General features: G+C 42.1%; 1 protein-coding gene across 3 annotated transcripts in view; it reads left to right on the top strand.

Moving 5' to 3' along the window:
* The window catches only part of ZBTB20 (zinc finger and BTB domain containing 20), a 467,807-nt gene that overhangs the window by 403,272 nt on the left and 43,364 nt on the right, over positions 1–21,171 (top strand). For all 3 annotated transcript variants that reach the window (XM_007454825.1, XM_007454827.1, XM_007454826.1), the window contains one exon: positions 14,730–14,830. The gene's annotated coding sequence lies outside the window, so the exon portion shown is untranslated. The remainder of the gene's footprint in view (positions 1–14,729; positions 14,831–21,171) is intronic.

The following is a 21,171-nucleotide window of genomic DNA, read 5'->3' on the forward strand; positions in this document are numbered from 1 at the left end:
AGGAATCATTCAACAATAGTAGTCAGAGGGAAAAGTCTTTTGTGAAAGAAACTGTGGTGTCTCGTGGCTGTTTTTATTGAAACATTTAGTTCACCAGCATACCAACTCAAAGAGCAATTTAATTCACGAAGTGAATGAAATAAGAGTCTAGCCCCGTAAGCTACATTCCACTGCTGTTATGTGGGGTGATTTAGTGGTCAAGATCCCTACTATTCTGCATTTGGATATTTGTGAGGAAAATCTAGAACTCATTTCCTTCAGAAACCATATCCACATGGCACGTAGCAAGTACTACTAGACAGCAGTAGTAGAGGTTTTGTTATCAACTCCTGCCAAGTTTGCAGGCTGGGATAACAGGACATTAGTCATTTTCCATCCTCTTCCTCTCTCCTCTCTTCTTTTTTTTTCTTTTTCTTTCTCTTCTTTCTCCCTTTTATTCAAAACTCTTTTGCTTATGGATGTAGGGAGTATTCCAAAAGGAAATAGGCAGAATAAATACTATTTTGAGGGCAACATAACCATTTTGACTTATAACTATATCCATATGCCTTTCTGCATTCCTAAACAGCTGAAGAGCATACAGAATAGCCCAGGCGCTGGTCCTTAAAGTAGGTGTGTCCTAGGGCATTCTTTGATTTGAACTAGCCGAGTCCACTGTTTCATGTTACTGAACAGTCAAAACAGAGAAGGAAGTTTTCCATCTGTGGTCCTAGCCCAGATGAGTGACAGGATGTAGCCTCTCTCTGTAATTTTCCATGAAGTCCTCCTCTGGTCCAATTTCTATGATATCTAGAGCTACTGGGCTCCTGGGAATGCACACTCCAAAAACATAGCCTGCAGTGATTTTTCTTAGGATGGCCATGATGAGGCAGTGAGGAAACGGAGACATGCATGTTACAAATTTAGATTATTTTTTCCTCATACACTTTTTAACTTGCTATCCAGAGCCATTTTTTTTTTCTCAGTCAAATGGGTGGTTTAAAGAAAAACTTACGTTCATAATTTCTGAGTCATTTTTTTCCAGCCTGTCCTTTTATTTTGCTTTTTGGTCATTACTTTAACGGGTGGTGGAGTGGGGATCATGTACAAAAGACCTCATCTTGTCTTACAAGGCAGAGATTATGCTCATGGGGGAAATACAGGTCTTCAGATAAAAGGTTCTCCCTCCTAAAGAAAGTGGATCAGATAACAGTACCCAACGAGGTATAGCCTGACAAGTGGGACATTGCAGCCATGTTTTCAGTGTTTTCACTCTCTAGAATATCATGCAATGACCGTAGCCAAGAACCTTTGAAATATCTCTATCTGGTCACACAAAAAGGAGAGAAGAAAAAGTCCTTGGAAAATTAAACCCATCTGGTGCAAGCTAGTTGCAGATCTGGTGGAACCTCTACCTTCTTCCTATCCCCTGCACACCCTCCCATCGCTGGAGTTTGGGGGTTTTATACAGTAATAGGATGCTAGAGAAGGTGTCTATCTGACGTGTTTGGATTCCTTGCTGTTTCAAATACTTTGAAGAAGAATGCTTGATTCCTGAAGTTTATAAAACTAGCTTAGTTAAACATGTTGGTCATCAGGCCCTGCGATGCGTGATTATTCAATATGTTTTAAAATTGCCCCAAAAGTCAATCGTGCTGTCCCCTTTCTCCTTCTGCTGACTGTCTCACTTTACTGTGAGGCACTGGAAGTAGTGTGTGCGTGTATGCCTGGGAGAAGACAGACTCCCTACCTGTAAATGGCTTGCTATTATTAGACTTGCAGTTACCAGGGGTTATATAAGACAATTGAAGCTCTGTTTTTTAACAGAGACATGATTCATGCTGCTTGTAGTAACAGTAACCACCTCCAAACGAGACAGAAACCAGACGCAGACAAAGGCTGGAGAAATCAATGCCGACTCAGTACAGCCATTCTGCTGATACCCTCTGCCTTTCAATCAGAGCACTTAGGTTATCAGGAGAGGAGGCTCCCGCTCTTTCTGGGTCTGTTCTGTCTCCTGGGACTACCAGGCGCAATCATGCGGGCTGGAGCTGTGTACAAGAGAAAACTGGGCCTCGGGAGCAGGGATGTCTGACCTCCCTCCCCAGCTTCCTGTACATCACTCCCCAGGGTCTCCCCCGTGTTTCAGACACACCTGGAGGAACAGTGCTTGTTACCTGCACTGTGGCTCAGAATTCTCTGTGGCTTCTACTCAGCAAAGTTGGAACTTGAGTGTTTGGCTCACCCATTCAAGTAACTTTGCTCCGGTGACACTCTGCAGCACGCTGGAAGGGAAGAGGATGGAGTGAGATCTGAGCTGCTGCCAGTGCTTTAGTACAGCTTCTCCTCAAACCTGAATGGAAGTGGACTGGCTGTGTTTGTAGACACACATGGGGCCCTTTCCTAATTCCTCCAGTAGCTGTTCTTTGAGACTACACTGATTCAATACTTCACAGAATGCAAAGCATTTCCACATACATCAGCCTATTTTAGCCTCACAACTTTGGGAGATAGGCCGAGCACATTATTAATCAATACCATTTTACAGGTGAGAGGTTTTATGGCTGGAAGGTAATTATGTCATTCATTGTTTCCTTGCTTATGATTTTATAAGACTCAGAAAAGTTAGTGACTTGACCATGATCACACAACTAGTACTTATCAGATCCAACAAGACAAGGTAGTTCTTCTGATTCTCCATCTAGTACTCTGCTTCTCAGATTCGCTACAGAGCTTGTTGGCAGCCATGGCATTTTGGGGGATAAAAAAGGATTTTCTGCTGAAAACCATGGTTTTTAGATTTAAGCTCTTCTGCTCACTAGCTGGGCAACTTAAACCTCCCTCCCCCACCCCAGACTTCTCATCTGTGCAACTCGTGGTGGGGAGAACTCACTTCTAAGGAGTGGCCATGAAAGTACCACGTAAGCTCTGATGGGTCTAAATCAGTGCAAAGATTGCTGGTAGTATCCCCCCATCTCCACCACGTGTGACATCAGAAGAGAGATGCAGAGATCTCAAATTTCACCAAGAACATAAAAGTAAACTATTTTTACAACAAAAAGAAGAAATTAAGATACTTTACTGCAGAAACTGCCCATGGCTCTCAGAAAGCAACAGCCTCGACCCAGTGGCCTGTGACACATTCAAAAGTCAGGCTACCCTTCATTTTCACTCTCAAGTGTGTAAATTGTTCAGAAAGCAACTCTAAACAGGGACATGACAGAAAATTAGCTAAGCCATTTAGCTTCACCCACCCAATAATCTCCCACAATAAAAATTCCAGTTTTAAAAATGCATATTATTGATTACTACTAATAATAAGTAATACATTGTTATGAATTTTAACTAAGGACAACACAGAATTTTCTATTATAGCATTTTTACCATTATCCTACTATTTTCATACATTATATAATACAATATATACCTATTTTGAAGTAAGACTAGGTAAACATTTTAACTTATAAATAGTTTTCAATTAAATCTTTGGTTTGTATACCACTTTTTATCCAGGAAGATAGCAAAATACTTCACAAACTATACTTTAATGAAATTCATTTTCTCCTCTACCAAAATGTGAAAATAATATGTTGCTGCAGTTTTAAGAAAGAAAGCTATAGTCTGTTTCTCTCATAATCAAACTCCCTGACTGGGCATCAAGAGACCAAATGTTTAGTCCTAGCCTCACTACAAACTCACTATTAGGGAATCCATTAAGTCCTAACTTCAGAATACATTTTATCTGAAAAACTCAAAGTCCCTTAATACCTGGTTATTGCACACTCGCCTGAGACTTAAAATCTGCTCAGTGGTCTATGTGGTGTGGCAGAAAAAGAGCTTTACAGGAATGATGGAATTCATTGTTTGGGGGTAACATGTTGTGCTAGCGGCAGCCGAGCTGTCTTAACTTCGTCAATGCAACGTGTCTCCAGATTGTCCCAAAGAGACAGAGGCTGGAAGATGCCTGGAAGGCAGGAGCACGTTCAGTCCTTTGACATCCCGCAGGTGGTTGCTACCCTGCAGAATGGCATATTCTGTGTCCCAGGCATGGTGATAAGCAGTGGATCCTCGCACAAGACCGACTTCCTTGTGCAGGAAAAGAGGCTTTCCTTTATCATCCAGCTACACGATTTAATGATCATGAATGATGATTTCCTCATTGGTAGAGAGGCATTTGTTCCACTGGTTCCTTTCATGGGTCCTCTGATGGTCCTAGATTCTTTTAGTCTTCTCTCCATTTGGAGTCAACTAATGCAAAGTCTCATCTTCACCTAAGAACAGAGCTGCCTTTGCTCTTCTAGATCTGGCCTTCATCTCCCCAAAGCATACATGTTACCATTTGTGGAGGTAATAATGGATGGTGTTTCTTCCCCACAAGGCGGTGGTACATTCACCTGGGCCTTTAGCATATTAAACTGACCCCATAGCTACAGAAATCAAGTTTTGACCTAACGTGCCCCAGTGTTAACTATTTCTGTTCATGGCCTCTAACAATATGATTATAACCCCCTAGTATTGCACAAAGGGCCACCCTAGGTGCTGGAGTTTTTATAATGTGTAAACCGAGGTCTACGTCCTAGAGAATTTACATTCTTACCAGTGATAGAGGACACAGGGGTTAAACTACAACCATTTATCTAAGTGTTAAATGAGTAGCAGAGGTCAGCATGGGCTGAGACAGTTTTCATAACAGATACATGACTGATACAGGCCTTGAAAGAAAGGAAAGGCCTAGATAACAAAAAGGTCATAGAGGCCTTCCAAGCAGCCAAAATAGTATGTTCAGAGGCTCAGAGACACGAACGTGCTTAGTCTTTCTGACATTCTGTATGTTAACCAGTTTAGACCAAGTGGAGTATTGATGGAAAGGAAATCTGAGAGGGCTTATTTGATACGGATTCAGTGGACTAACATACCCAAGCTAAAGAGTTTAGAGCCAGGGGAAATCCATTAAAGCATCTTCTCTAAGCATATTCTGAAGTTAATAAATGTGCCAGTAGAAAGATGGGGGAGTGGGGGATGGTTCTGTAATCCAGTAAGTTTGGACAATGCTGGGGTCTTCAACACCTTTAATATCCTTATGGGCATTATGAGTTTGTAAGAGAGACATGTAGTATTCTGTGTTTCCTGTATTTGTTTGACCAACGAACTTTTTTTGAGGTTCATCTTGAGGTTCTAGTGTTCTATAAAACTCACTTGGAGATATACCAGCTGTAAAGATTTTGAAGGGCAGGAGTAGGTGACAGGGCAAAACACTATACTGTTATGATTAATTTAGTAACTGTTATGAAGTACTAACAGTACTACTATTTTTTTCTGTCTTCAAGTACAGGAAAAAAAAAAAAAGATATCACTGATGGAACCAAAGGGAAGGGTAGAGATCAGAATCAGAGAGGATAAACTCCAAGATAGGAGGAGAATGTAGAAAAAGGTGAGGCTATATCTTGAGGAAACAAAATGATAAAACTTCAGAGATATTGGAGAAGGAGATGAGAGCCAGTCGGTGAGCTTACCACACTGGATGCTCTAGATCCTCTTACTAATGTAGGAGGCAAGGTCATCAACTGAAAAAGAGCATGAAGAATGAGACTTGATAAAGTAAAACGTATGAAGAAAAACTACTGTAGGCTTGTACTCAGAAACAACACTGAGCAAGGAGTAAGGGTACAGATGACATGCATGTGCAGGGTTTCGTACTGAGAGTGGGAGGGAATGGTGAGTGGTGATATGGGTTCATAAGTGAATAACATAAGAAGAGGCCCTGTACATAGAAGGCCAGGGGAGCAAGGAAATCTGGAGAGTGGTTGAGAATAGTGCTGAAATGATTGATCATGGGGTAAGGTCAGACTGGACAAACGTCCGGTGAAGCCAGCAGGAGCCTACTAATGGACCAGGTGAAAAGAGTAGGTTCCTTAGGCATCAAGGAAGGGGAATTCTCAAGCTGGGCTTAGAACACTTGAGGTCAAATGTGAGGCCTCAAAAGAGTAATTTGGAATGAGAACGAGGGCTAAGAAATAGCTGAAAAAGATGATGATAAAGGTCTGTCGAAAAAAATGGTAATGGGTTTTAGGTTGACATATTAATGAAAGTAGGGAGGGAAAACATAAATCAAGCATAGAAGGTTTTGGAAAAGTTTAAAAAAAGATTGAGGAGGGTATTAGTGGACCATGATGGAGAATCTAATACCATAAGCCTATGACGAGGACCTCAAATAAACCGCAGTGAAATGAAGGCAGGAGATCAGTTGTTTAGTGATCACAGCTTGGTGTAGGTTAAGCCCCAAAGCATTGTGGTTAAAACCTGGCCCTAGAGCCCTGCTTTGTTACCCTCTAGGTTCGTGATCTATGGCAAAAAAAAAAAACTTCACCTTTCCTAAACATCAGCTTCCTCATCTATAAAGTCAGAATATAATTCCCATCTCTGAAGAGTGAGTGTAAGAGATAAAGTTAAATAATGTATAAAAAGTGCCAAGCACAAGACTTGCTGCACAGTAAGCGTTTAATACGGGTAGCCAGATTACTATGGAGGTGATGAAAGCAGGAAGAGGGAAGTGATTTTCATTTTGGAGACAGTGACAATGTGTTCTTCTGGCTAATGCCGTTTTGATGTTTCTCCATTTAGCCACAAATGTAATGATTAGTCCAGAAAACATACCCAGTGCGAGGGGCAAAGTATAGATAACTCTGATATAACACCAAATAACATGCTGCACCCTAAATTGTTCTCATGTCGGAATCCTCATTACAGAGGTTAAAGTGACCTTATGACCAGGTCCTGTGGCAGCCTTCTTGGACCAGAAGATTCCAGTATCAAATGACTTAGAGAAGGGGTTTCCATCACCAGGTATTCATTAAAACCAGAAAAAGTATCATCATATGTATAAACACCTATATATGTGTATATACGCATATGTATGTGTGTATGTATATATCTATATCTATATATCTATATATCTATCTCTCACCTGGTCCCAAAGATCTCTTATTTTAAAAACAAAAATCAACTGTACCTGACAACACTAAGGCTCCTGGGATGTGCAACTCTTATTAACAGAGTTTATTAATTGTCAAAGAGGAATCAAGATCCCTGTAGAGAAAATTAACATAGATTTAAAGGGACAAACAGTGAGTGGGACCTTCTATTGGCAGGGCTATCCCAGGGGTCCTCAGGCCGCCAGAGGTACTTCTTCTGGACATGGGTATTAACTAGTGATTAATTAAGGAGCTAAAATTTTTTTAAGTAAAACATTTCTTGTAGCATCAACAAGCTGAAGATGGGGTTCCTGATTAGTTTTTCTGGCCATGATTGGCGCCTTATTCATTAAATGGTTTTCTCATCAGTTTCCAGGGAGGTGGGTTTGGTAATATAGACTTGGGAATTCGTTTCAGGTAATTAGTTAAAAAGTTAAAAGTCAAACAGATTTCTTTAACAGGTTTAGTGGTTTAACATGTTGATGAGCTACTTAATTCCCACATCTTTCTTCTCAGGGGACTATTAGAGTTTTAAAGGACTTTTAAAATCATAAAATTCACCTCCTTTTCTTACAGATGAAAAAGCTGAGCCACCTAGTGGTTAAATGACTCATCCAAGGTCATGCAGCTAGTTCTATGATTTTGCCCTTTCTTTCCTTACTCTTACTTCTTTTTAACGCTCTCCTTTTCTCTTTCACCAACATTCTCTGCACTCACAACCATCCCTCTGATGATTATTTCTTGCATTTATCCTTGCTTTATGAAATTTCCTGTGCCTCAAATTATGAGCTAGCGGGTCTTTGCCAATTAGTAACCCCTCACCACTAATTCATCACTACATTTGGGGTGAAAAAGGAGGGAAGTGAACAATTTTAAATTTACTGTGATCTTTGAGACAGCTTTCTCTACACCTGGGAATCGCTGTTAGACAATTAAGGTTAGTAAAGCTCATTGAATTTCTCAGAGGAAAGGTGTTATTTGAATTATTACCAGATACTATTGTTAAACATAACAATAATGTAAAAAAATAGGAACTTCATATGTTAGAGGCATTATCATTTTAATTTCCAGTTGTGGGATCCAGAAATGATTTTTTTTCACGATGTGCTCTGTGCCAGAAACTCCTTGAATTATGTCTAATGCCTGATGACCTGACAAACTGGCCCAATCAGAAGTCAGGCATGCCATGTGAGCTGTTAGCCAAGTTTTTCAGCTTGAACTGCTCCTTTGAAAACAACCCTCAGTAGGAAGGTGAGTGTCAGACATAGGACCTGTGGTACCAGATCAGTGTCATCAGCTTCACCTGGGAGCTTGTTAGAAATGCAGAATCACAGACTCCATCCCCAGGCACGCTGAATCAGAAATCTTGGGTGATTCACTTGCTCATTAGAGTTTGAGAAAACCAGTACAAGGCATCCTCATCTTCAAATAGAAAGAAGCTAGGAAGGAGTTATACTTATTGATAGTTTCTGAACGAGTTCCTTCACCTGAGGTCTGTACTCCCAGTTCTTTCAGTGACTGTGAACCATTATGGAAATAACATAAACCTGTTTCTTGTGCTGAAATCACAGTGGGAACTAGAAATGTGTCCATACTGTGTTGGAGCAGTTGTTGTGTAGTAAAAAAAAAAAAGCACAGATTTAGAGTCAGAAAGATCTGGGTTTGAATTCTGGCCTCACTACCCACAGCTTTCTAATCTTGGAGTGGGGTTTATTAAGCACTCTGAGTCTCACTTTTCCACATCTGTAAAATGGGTATACTAACACCTACAGCAAGACATTGCTGTGAGGATTAAAGAATGAACTTACACATAAAAATTCCTCATGCAGTCTCTAACAACATCTAGACATCTAACAAATTATTGTTACTATTATCTTTTTTGTAAGCCTTTGTGAGAGAAGCCCCATCTGTCATTTTAGAATGATTTGGTGTGATTTCCAAAGGGGAATGGCCATACTGAAATGAGATCTCCGCAGAAAGTTCCTCGCAGCAATCTGTGGCAGTGTGTTACATAACAGCTCTGCTCTCTAAGGGCTTCCGAGACAGATCTGCAGAGCTGTCAACAATACAGCAGTCTGGAATGGAAATGACCCACTGTCTCTTCTGCCTCTGGCACCATTCAGAACCTTGCCAGCTGGGCTCCCAGGGCAGAGTCTTTATTACAGTGATGATGTAAGTGGCAGAGAGAATAGCTGGATTTCCAGATTCTGGGAAAGATGTATGACCCCAGCAGCCTTTTACCTTTTGATTTAAAAACTGAGTACGCTGGATATGGACGCCATTGAATGAAAAAGGATAAATATGAAACCTCTTAAAGTCATTTTCACTGAGTCTTTTTTAGAGTATAACTACTCTTTAAGTAATGAAATATGACACACCATGCAATAGTTCTAATTAAAAACCCTTGGGTGTGTGCTAAGGCAAGAGGGAAATAAGAAGGAGAGAGGTGACAATTTGCCCAAAAGTGAAAGGAAAATCATAGCAAGAGGATGTGGAGCTGAGAAAGAGGAATGTGATTAAAGGACAGAAAGATTATGTCTCCATTTAATTATAAAATGCACAATTTAAATCGAATGTTAGACCTACTTAAAATGTACACTTATGTAATTACACAGTGGGTGTGTATGCTTCCAGGTGATTTTTCACTGCAATGTACTAGACATATCGACCAGTGATTTCCTTTATCATTTTAATGTAGTTGCCAAGCGAAGAAAAGAGAAGGAAGCTCTGTCTGGTAAAGGGTTGATAACTGTCCAGCCACGTGATGGTTTAGTAAGAACTATGAGGAACTCTTGGGCTTCCCTGGTGGCGCAGTGGTTGAGAGTCCTCCTGCCGATGCAGGGGACACGGGTTTGAGCCCTGGTCTGGGAAGATCCCACATGCCGCGGAGCAGCTGGGCCCGTGAGCCACAACTACTGAGCCTGCGCATCTGGAGCCCGTGCTCCGCAACGGGAGAGGCCACGACAGTGAGAGGCCCGTGCACCGCGATGAAGAGTGGCCCCCGCTTGCCGTGACTGGAGAAATCCCTCGCACAGAAGCGAAGACCCAACACAGCCAAAAATAAATAAATAAATAAGTAAATAATAATTAAAAATGAATATCTGCTTATTAAAAAACAAACAAACAACTATGAGGAACTCTTGAGCCCAATTTGCTGTCTACGTGGGTGTTACTGTTTAATGGATCTCTCAATGCATAGCATGGCTCCACCATACTGGCCAAAGAGAATATAATGACCAGTACTACGTTTCTCCTCTGGTGAGTAACAGTGAGTAAGGTTCTCACCTGGGGTAGACAGGTGAAGTCTTGTAGGGCCGGAGGCTAGCATTTAAGGGCTGAGCTTTTCTGGACAAGTAAAATCTACTGAGATCCCCTGGAAAAGTCTGTTTTCCTCACCTAGGTAAACACTGTTATCCCCACAACGTGTTTTGTTGGGCTTTACATCTTCAGGAGAAAGAAAATGATTCTGTTTGAGAATGAGGCTAGAGTGGAGATTAAACAATTAATGTTTTGTCTACCACAAGAGAAGAACAAGGGACGAAAATTAGAACAGACCTGGGAGCAGTCATCTATCCTTTTCTACGAGTAGATTGGTGATGTAATGAAAGGAAAATAAGTAAAAATTTAAACAAGCCTATAGGATAAATACTGGGCAAAGAGAGTGGAAAAAGATTTATTGGTGTGGCATAATAGCAAGATTGCCAATAGCCTATGTTTCTATAAGATGAATTTAACCATAGAATTACCACAGCATGTTCTCACCAAGAACTTCAGCTGAACCCACTGCTTTTCCAAAGCATGAGAAATTTCTTCATTCTGCTTTTTCACCCTGAGTTGAATCACCCCAGTGGTATTTGCAGTATTGTCACAATTGTTTCTGCTGGTAATGCTAAAAAGTTTGCTTCCTTGTTCTTTAAATCCACCCTCATTTTTTAAACATCAGTTAACTATAAAAGGACATTTATTAGTTTGATTTATTGAAGTGAATAAGTGAAACAAAGTTTTTCTTTTTGTGGAACCCAGTGTATCCTTGCAGGCTATGCACCCAACCCCTCACTCTCTTTGGTCTGGTCACTGCTGATGGTCTGCTGGGTCTATTGGTGCCAAGCAACACCGGTAGATATTCAGAGATTAGTGACCTTTTCTATCGGTTGTGGTTGCTCAGCTGCAAGTAAGGATGTGGCCTTGAGCAAGTCAGTTCCCTTGATGTCCTCATCTGAAAAAAGAGGGGTTGGAGTAGATGAGCTTTAAGGTCTTTCCAGTTCAATCTCAGCTTCCATGCCTCCAAGCAAGCATCTTTATTGCTTTTATTTTCTTTAATAAACTTTTTATTTTAGAACCTTTTTAACATTTTACTTTATATTGGAGTATAGTTTATTAACAATGTTGTGAAAGTTTCGGGTGTACAGGAAAGTGATTGAGTTATACGTATACATGTATCTATTCTTTTTCAAATTCTTTTCCCATTTAAGTTGTTACATAACGTTGAGCAGAGTTCCCTATGCTGTACAGTAGGTCCTTGTTGGTTATCTGTTTTAAATATAGCAGTGTGTACATGTCAATCCCAAACTCCCTAACTATCCCTCCCTCCCCACCCTTCTCCCCTGGTAACCATAAGTTAGTTCTCTAAGTCTAGTTTGTAAATAAGTTTATTTGTATCATTTCTTTTTAGATTCCACATACAAGCAATATCATAGATTTCTCTTTCTCTGTCTGACTTACTTCACTCAGTATGACAATCTCTAGGTCCATCCGTGTTGCTGCAAATGACATTATTTCATTCATTTTAATGGCTGAGTAGTATTCCATTGTATATATGTACCACATCTTCTTTATCCATTCCTCCGCTGATGGATATTTAGGTTGCTTCCATGTCTTGGCTATTGTAAACAGTGCTGCAATGAACTGTATCCTTTCGGACCATGTTTTTCTCTGGATATATGCCCAGGAGTGGGATTGCTAGATCATATGGTAGCTCTATTTTTAGTTTTTCAAGGAACCTCCATACTGTTCTCTATAGTGGCTGTACCAATTTACATTCCCAGCAACAGTGTAGGAGGGTTCCCTTCGCTCCACACCCTCTCCAGAATTTATTGTTTGTGGATTTTTTGATGATAGTCATTTTGACTGGTGCGAGGTGATATCTCATTGTAGTTTTGATTTGCATTTCTCTAATAATTAGTGATATTGAACACCTTTTCAGGTGCCTCTGGTCCATCTGTAGGTCTCCTTTGGAGAAATGTCTGCTTAGGTCTTCTGCCCATTTTTTGATTGGGTTGTTTGTTTTAATGATATTAAGTCTCATGAGCTGTTTGTAAATTTTGGGGACTAATACCTTGTCAGTCACATCATTTGCAAATATTTTCTCCCAATCTGCGGGTTGTGTTTTCATTTTGTTTATGGAAAGACCTTAAAGCTCATCTACTGTGCGAAAGCTCAGCTGTGCGAAAGCTTTTGAGTTTAATTAGGTCCCATTTGTTTATTTTTGTTTTTATTTCCATTACTCTGGGAGATGGATCAAAAAAAAATATTGCTGCGATTTATGTCAGAGAATGTTCTGCCTATGTTTTCCTCTAAGAGTTTTATAGTGTCCGGTCTCACATTTAGGTCTTTAATCCATTTTGAGCTTATTTTTGTGTATGTTATTGAAGAATGTTCTAATTTCACTTTTTTACATGTAGCTGTCCAGTTTTCCCAGCACGATTTATTGAAGAGACTGTCTTTCCCCTATTGTACAGTCTTGCCTCCTTTATCATAGATTAATTGACCATAGGCATGTGGGTTTATTTCTGGGCTTTCTATCCTGTTCTATTGACCTATATTTCTATTTTTATACCATTACCATACTGTTTTGATGACTATAGCTTTGTAGTATAGTCTGAAGTCAGGGAGCCTGATTCCTCCAGCTCCATTTTTCTTTCTCAAAATTGCTTTGGCTATTTGGGGTCTGAATCAGCAGACATCAGCTGAGCACTAACCTGTGTGCAAGGCATTGCACACTATGGGTACAAAGTAAAAAGTACACAAAGTAAAAATGGCCTCTGCCTTCAAGAAGCTTAAGCGGGGGGGGGGGGGGGGAGACAAATTACACAAATAATTATTAGAGTCCATAGAACGTGGGAAGGGAGTGGTGCAAAAAGTGATTAAGGATTTGAGAAGGGCACTTTCCTTTGGAAAATGTCTCATAAGCAAGGTGGTGTTTGGATGACCCCTAAAGAAGCTCTATGTAGATATTGGGAAAGGGGAGGAAAGACCATGACCATGGTGGGAACAAGTGGGACTTCTGCAGTGTAGAATTCATTGTAGAAAAAAAGAGTAAGAAATTAGATTGGGGCTATATTGTAGGAGCCTAGAATGCCAAGCTGAGAAGTTTGCATTTAATCCGGTAAGCAAAGAGCAAAGGAGTAATGTATTTAGAATGGTACTTTAGAACAGTAAATGTAGTGTTGTTGTGAAGGATGGACTAGAGGTAAAGAGGGTCTGAGGGAAGGGAAGCCGGTTAGGAGGCACTCACAGAAGTCTAGGCAACAGGTGATAAAAGGATAAATAGGTGTTGGGATAGAAAGTGCGTATCGATTCACAGCCTGAGTATGAACCACAGGAGTTGGCAGCTGATTGGATATGGGGAATGAAAGAAAAGGAGGAACTAAAGAAGACTCCTCAATTGTAGGCACAAGTAACTGGACAAAGATGGTACGAGTAGCAGGAAATGGGAAGGCTGGAGAAGCAACATATTTTGAGGGAAGGGCAATGAATTCTGCTGGAAACTTTCTGAATTAGAAGTGCCTGTGCAGTGTATGATGGAGATGTGAGCTTCTCAGAGTTAGAGGCCCCATCTTACTCATTTTTTCTGGGTGCCTAATAGAGTCTATGTAAACAATGAATGAATGAACAAACAAGCAAATGAATCAATGAACCGATAACCAGCAGTTATTTAGAATGCAGGTCTGGAGCTCTGTAGACAAGCGAGAACTAAAGATAGCCATGTGGGTGTTCTCTATGGAGAAGTGACTGTTGAGGCCATGGAGGGTGGCTGTGTAGGCAAAGCTTGAGGAGAGAGAGAATCTTGAGGCCTGTCTGCATTTAGGAAACAGGAGAGAGAAGGCAGGCCAGTGGAAGAGGCAGAAGAGAACTGAGAGCGGGAGGTCAGGATGATGCAGCGTCCCAATAAGAAGGGAGCAGAGTTTCTGGAATAAAGTGGTCATCAGGGTGCAGTGTGGCCAAAGGGGAAAGTCCTGGGAAAAGACCTCTGGGCCTGAGGCTCTGAGACAGACAGGGGTCCATTCTGTAGCCCCTGAGGCTGAACTCCTCGGGGTTAGAGGATATGGCAGAAAACAGAGGCTGTAGTGAAGGGCGGAGAGAAGGCAAGAGCTCAGAAACATGGCCAGGTCAGTGGGCGTTTTTAAGATAGGCAAGAATCTCAGAGCAGCAATGAGAGAGAGACTGCGGTGGAATGAACACTGGAAGAAGAGCCCGCTGTGGCCAGGCTTCCCCTACCCTCACCCTCCACCTCAGCTCCAACTCAGGATCACAATGTCAGCTCCACACTGGCGGGTGCTGTTAACAGCTTCACAGCAGACAGGCAGTCAGGTGGAAACACTGAAAACGGGGCCTGGACAACGCCCTCTCCATCTCCCTCCCCTGACTCACTGTTCTCTGGTGCAAAGTGCAGGACCCGACTCTCAACCATGTCCCACGGTTCTGGCTCTATAGAATGAGCGATCAGCATCACCTCTTCATTTAACAGCCTTATCTTTGTTTGTTCCTTGTCTGATCCAGATGCAGCCGCTCTCTGCTCCCTGCCCCAATGAACATCTGCACTAGGCCCAAGCCTTGGAGTGATTTACCTGAAGAGTGACACCATTTATTTGAAAACTACTGTGAGTACGTTATGCCTCCAATGAAAGGCTTCTTAGTTCACTTTGTTTAATTTTTTAAAAAAACTCACACAATTGTAAGAGCAGATGAAATTTTAGATGGCTTCATCTCTTGGATGCGGCAAGGTAACCAGACTCAGTCCTGAAGTGCCTGCATTGGTTCTCCGCTTCCAGCCTGCAGTGCGCACCCTGGGTAGCATCACGCCTGCCTCGCTGGGTGGCTGTGCTGAGCTGCATCTGAGCGTACCTTGCAGGGACCGGTGCTGTTCTGCTTGGTCATCTGCACCTCTGCCTGAAGCGGTGGCAGCTCCAGCCCTATCTCTTTGCTTCTCATCACCCTTCTTTGCCATTCTGTTGAATCTCACTGCAGCTTGTCATTTCGCGCCACGCTGGACACATCCGAGAGCCAGCTTTCCGTGCCTGTGTCCACCTGTGATGTAGCTGCATCTCTGTGTCCCGTGCTGTGGTCTCCTTGTTATTCAAGGGGGCCAACACCCACCCTTGCAGCTGCGGGCTTCTTCAGCCACATCTCAAACCATTGTGCCGAGGTCAGCTCTGCCCTCTGGATGCATAGCTCTGAGTACTTGATTTAGTTCCCTCCACATCAGACATTTACGTAGGAGAAGTACAACCCTTGCAAGTCAAGTTTCAGAAATAAGTTGGGGTAGGAGCTATGATGCCTACAGAAAAATACTGATGAAAGAGTGACATCAAGTATCCATTGATCATTGCTAGAAGTAACAGATGAATATATGCTCTCTTTTACTAGAAAAGCCAGAAATTTAAATTACTTAGAGGCTATGCATGCAAAATAATTATACATTTTAGAACAAAAACTCATTCTGGTTGTCATATTTACACATTTTCCTATATGGTGTGAGGCAGGTAACGGGATGGTGTTTTTACAGACATTTCTGTTACTGGAAAACGCCAAACCTGGGAGACTAACACCCCTCTCAGGCTTCAGGTAGGATTTTCACATTCATATTTTCTACGTCTTTAACTATTCTGGCATAAATCAAACCCAAAGGGATGAAGTCAGAGTTTTGTGTTGTTTTATTTTGCATTGCATTTTACCTTAAATGCTGTCAGTCACCTGAATTGTAATTGGTGGTGACGGATATGAAGGCAATAGGCAGGCCTGCCTGGCCAGGTTGGAGGTGGGAACCATTAGGCTGATCTACAGTACCAATGCGCTCGAGGGACTGGGGACTAAAGACATGAAAAAAGGTCAAAAATAGAGTGTCCTCATTCCATACCCATGCAAGGAACTTGCTTGTGGAAGCACCTTCATTTGTCCTTAAGTTCAAGCGAAAGAATGCGTTAGAAATCCCCACATCTGGAGAGTTTTCTGAGTTTTTCTTCATCACAGAGTAACTATTGCCGGTGCAGGTATCACAGGCACACCGGGATGCAGCCGGGTTCCAAAGTTTCAGCCTGGTTTATCCTTTGGGAGGGAAGAGAGTCTTTGCCACTCCTACCTTCCTGTACTGCAGAGAACCCATAACCAGACCTAGAAATCAGGAGCTAAGATTTCCTAAAAATCTCCGGGAAGCCCACAAGGGAGCCGGGCTGTTTGTGCCCTTGGACATATTTCCCCTATGCAGAATACCAGTGCCTGCATTCACGTTTTGCAGGTCCTAGAGAATGGACAAACTGAGTTCTAATCCTTGCAGCCTTTGCTTTTCAGAAACCCAGCTTCCTCATATGTAAAAGAGAAATAATAAAACTTACAGAGACTTGATAGGTGCAAACCTTCATTCAGTAAGGTGAATATGGTATAAAAATGTGGACTAATTACAAACGTATCCCTCCCTATGGATTCACAATACCTGGGTTAAGTCTCAAGGCCTGGAGGTGGGTAAGGAGAGAGTGAGTGTTAGATTTTAAAGCCTACCCACTCCCACACCACCTGCACGACTGGGCTCGGCAACCTGCCTACTTACCTGGATTGTTGCAATGACTAAATGAGATAATGTATATGTAGCGTCTGGCACAGCAGACATGAGTATATTTACTCAGCCAACTAAAATTTACTGGGCATTTACTATGTGCCAGGCACTGTTCTAGGCACTAGGGGTGTGGCACCGAACAGAACAAACCAAAAATCCTTGCTCTCACATAGCTTATGTTCAGTTTTCTTCCCCCATAAATTACAAATAGACAAAACAGGTAAATGGACGCTAGGAGAGAACTGATTTCATTTCATTTGCTGTGTCTGTCCTTCCAGAAAGTATAATTGAGAAGAAAAGGGTAAAGAAAATGGAGAGGGGGAAAATAGGTATGCTTATTCATCTCCCCCTCACCCCTGACACACACACACAAAACCCCAGAACCTTCTCTGCCCTGATACGTGTCCCAGGAGACCGACCTCTCTGGACCACGTTACCTAGGCTGCCTTCTCCTCTGGCTTCCCTTTGAATTTAGGCAACAGGAGGCATCAGCAAGAGACCTGAGAGTGGGAGAAGAGTGGGGTCAGGGTATTATGAGCCCAGCCCCTTCCTTACTCCAGTTCTGACTAGACTTAGGGAACTCCACCCCTTTCCTCGCTCCTTCGGTTTAGCAGTTTAAAGCTGAGATTAACAACCTCACACTATTGCTAGTCCCTGGTGTATCACCATCCCTTGAGGATCCCTCAACCTCCTCTGTACCCCAGTAGAGAGTCCTTTCATTAAACTCTTTTCAGTTAAAACCTCTGAGTGTGCCATCTGTTTCTTGCCAAGATCCTGACTGATACAGTGAGGGAGAAATATACTGAAAAACATTTTAAATCAACCTTGCCAAGAAGGTTGAAAAATTGAGAGAATAAAATATTTTAATCATGAAAACATCTTAAATGGATCTGAGAACATTAGACCAAGCGGTGAAAGGATAAATTGTAAGAAGACGTGATAAGATAGAGTGCCAAAGGTTGGTTTCAATGAATAGACCATAGTGCTCAGGTTTGATGGGCTTCTCTAGGCCAAGTGTAGCTTGCTTGACCCTCAACTTCAAGAGGAGCTAATAGTGTAGTAGCAGCAGTGACAAACACGTGAACAGAAAGAAGGTGTCAGTGGGGTGATACGGTAAAATCAAAGTGTTGAAGAGTTTGCTTATCCTAGCATTCTTTCTGCCTTTGCTGCAATTACAATCCATTTGCCCCTGCCCAAATCTAGATATTAAAAAAGATAAAGGAAGTGCCTCCTTCTAGGTGAAATGATGAAAACCGCAGAACTGATGCTCTCTGTGAAAGAGCTACCCTCATGGGGTACTGACCGTGTGCCAGCGCTATGCCAATCACTTGACAGGAAGTGTCTCATTTAATCCTCACACCAGCCCTAGAAGGTATTATTATTTCCATTTTACAGATGAGGAAACTGAGGCCCAGAGAAGCAGAGGAATCTGCCTAGGGTGCACAGCTACTGGCGGCAGAGCTCAGTTCTACTACCAACCCCCACTGGGGTGGTTTGTTACCACCTCCCCTTTGCCCCTCTTCCCAAACACTCTACTAAGCCTCTTGCATGTATTATTGGGAAGGAGAGCAAAGAAACAGTTACCACGCCAAAACGATTGGGGTGGGGGAAGGAGTTGATGAGCAAGGTCATGGGTCAAAATTGTCATGATCCAGTGACTGAGTATTTATCAAAAAGAGGTTCTGACTAATACTTTTCCATCCAACCAGGCTGATAAGTGGAAGGCATGTTAATGTGCAGGAGAGGGTGGGAGCCCAGTGAAGAGAGAAAATTGGGAGAGGGGGACAGAAGAGAACACTCTTCCCTCAGCAGCCCCCAGAGACTGATGAGAGCTCACACAGATAAAATATTTATTTTCCATATGTTGCCGAAAGCATTGCCATCACTGTATGTGTGCAATATGTGCAAAGAAGTGTGAAATCTATACATCAAATGCCACCGACCTAGTTAATTTCCGTGCGTTTAACATGCTTAATGCCTACCATCTCCTCAGTATGTTTTCATGTATATTTCTTGACACAGAAAATACGGTCTTAGTAAGGAAAGAGCCAGCATCATCCACAGCCTTACTCACTGCTATGTTTCAGCCCAAAACTTGTTGCCAGGGCCAGCACAATGAGAGTTAAAAACCAGTAGGTCCTGCTGGCTAACTCAGCCTCCCGTCACCTTAAATCGCCTTCCCAGTTCTTGAAGCAGCCTTCTCGTAACAGAAATGTCTGTAGTGGGGAGATGAAAATGTTTTTGTTCTCTTTGGACAATTGGGAGATAGAATGTCAGAACTGACCGTTGAAATGCAGGTGCCTGCGGACACACTTTTTTTGAATGCAGAGCTCCACCCGTGCGGCGGGAGGAAGTACACAGTGATTGGTCTGTTTCTCTGCGGAAGTGTTCGCGTACACCCAGTTTTGCTTTGCATGTACTTACGAAACATCTGCCCCTTTCTTGTTCTTAAATCCTTCCCCCTCACCAGCCCCCTTTCTCCTTTCTCCCATTTTCTTTCTTTGTTGTCGTTGGCTCGCCTAATTTTTCACTGGAGCTTTCATTTTCCGGTTGAGGGGCGACTTCATCAGAGTGTATAATTTTAACATTGAGGGAGGGAGGGAGAGGGGGAGGGAGGGAGAGGGGGATAGAGGGAGAGGGAGAGAGAGGGAGAAAAGAAAGGAAGAGGCTAAGCGGCCGGCCAGAGCTTGGCAAACCAACCTTTGGCATGGTGACCAGAAGGAAGGTTCTGGTGTGGTGGGGAGTTTGCCTGACGTGCTGCCTGGAGTCCGCCGGTGTGCTGCTGCCCTCTACAGGCTCCAGGGAATAGTGCACAGCCACCGAGGCTTGGAGAGACTTGCCCTCAGATGTGCTGTGCTTATATAATTCTCTGACACAGCCAAAGAAGGTATTTTCAATTAATTACTACAGGACTTGCTTTTTCCTCCTTAATAAAATATGAACTGCAAAAATAACTGCAAAATAAAATAAAAGGGTCAAAATAACTGCACCTGTGCATGTCTAGATGTAGATTGCTGCTACGTTTTAGTGTTTCTCAGGTCTGGAAAAAGGAGTACAAGAGAACTATTAGAGAGTGAGATGGAAAATGAATTGTTTCTAAGGACAATGAGTGTCTCTCTGTTATCTGTGCAGTTGGGAAAAGGCCCAGTGGTCTAAGGACAAGTAAAGTGATATTAGGCAAATGAAAGGCTGAGCCCAAAGGTTGTTTTCAGTATTTTCTGTTTGTAGAAGTGGGTTCAGTGCCTCTGTGCTCTGAATGTTCTCCAGGGGTGACCCTTGAGACAACGAACAGGAGAATGTGGTGCAGTTAGAAATATGTCAGTTAGAAAGCAGGATCAAATCTAGGGAAGTAAGCAAGGCCATTGATATAAAGAACAATACAACTTTTGCAAAGTTAAAAATAAAAGAGTAATGTTGGTGGGTTGACCGCATACTCATGTTTGAAAGAGGGCTTCCTTAATTTCCTGAAGCACACATCTGAAACTAACCTAGGCCTTGTTTATGAGTATCAGAAATAATTTTTTTTTTCCATTAAGTGATGTCTGTCAGTGTTTCATCCTGATATTTAAATGACTCATGAGGACCAGCCTAGCTTCAGCGGGCAAAGTGGTCCTACTCTTATCAAATGCACTTCATGGATTCAAAGGAAAAGCAGCCAGTCAATGTAGATTTCCCTGCTGCATAAAGAATAGGAAACTTAATTGGGATTCAGACTATAACTATTTTCAAAATATACTTTAATTTCAACTCAATTTAATTCCATCAACACACCTATATTGAGTGACAGCTTTGTCTAAGCAACTCTGCTTAACGGTATACACTAGACAGCAAATCTGGGAGGGCAGAAAGCAGGCTTGTTTTATTTCCTAGCCCATGCTGGCACATCATAAGCACATAAGTATTTGTGAAATGAATACATGAATAAATGAATAGTGGGAGGGAAGGAAGAAGGAACGAATGGGTGAACACAGGGAATTCAAAAATAGCTATGACATTTTTTTCACCCTCAGAGAGTTTACAGTCTCATAGACATGGAATTCACCTTGACTGTCAGCCTAATGTGGTCATCTCAGATTTAGTGAATCAAAGCTGTGGGAGTAGAGAAGTCAAGGAGGATGGGAGCCAGAAAGTAAACAACAGTCTGAATAAAAAGTGTTATGGTGATAGCAATGGAAATATAGATGAGCAAAATATGAAGGAAGCACAATTGTCAGGACTTGACAAACTGGCTTTAAGGCAGAGGAAGGTGGATGACCCTGAGGTTTCCAACCCGGTGACAAACCCGGTGACAGACAGCAGTGATAGAAATAGGGACCATAGAGGAAGCGTTGGTTTCCATGGGAAAAAAATGAGTTGGACTTTGGAAACTTTGATCTCGGATACTTCCCTACA

Source organism: Lipotes vexillifer, unplaced genomic scaffold (assembly GCF_000442215.2).
Source record: "Lipotes vexillifer unplaced genomic scaffold, Lipotes_vexillifer_v1.1 scaffold1674, whole genome shotgun sequence".
NCBI classification, from domain to species: domain Eukaryota; kingdom Metazoa; phylum Chordata; class Mammalia; order Artiodactyla; family Lipotidae; genus Lipotes; species Lipotes vexillifer.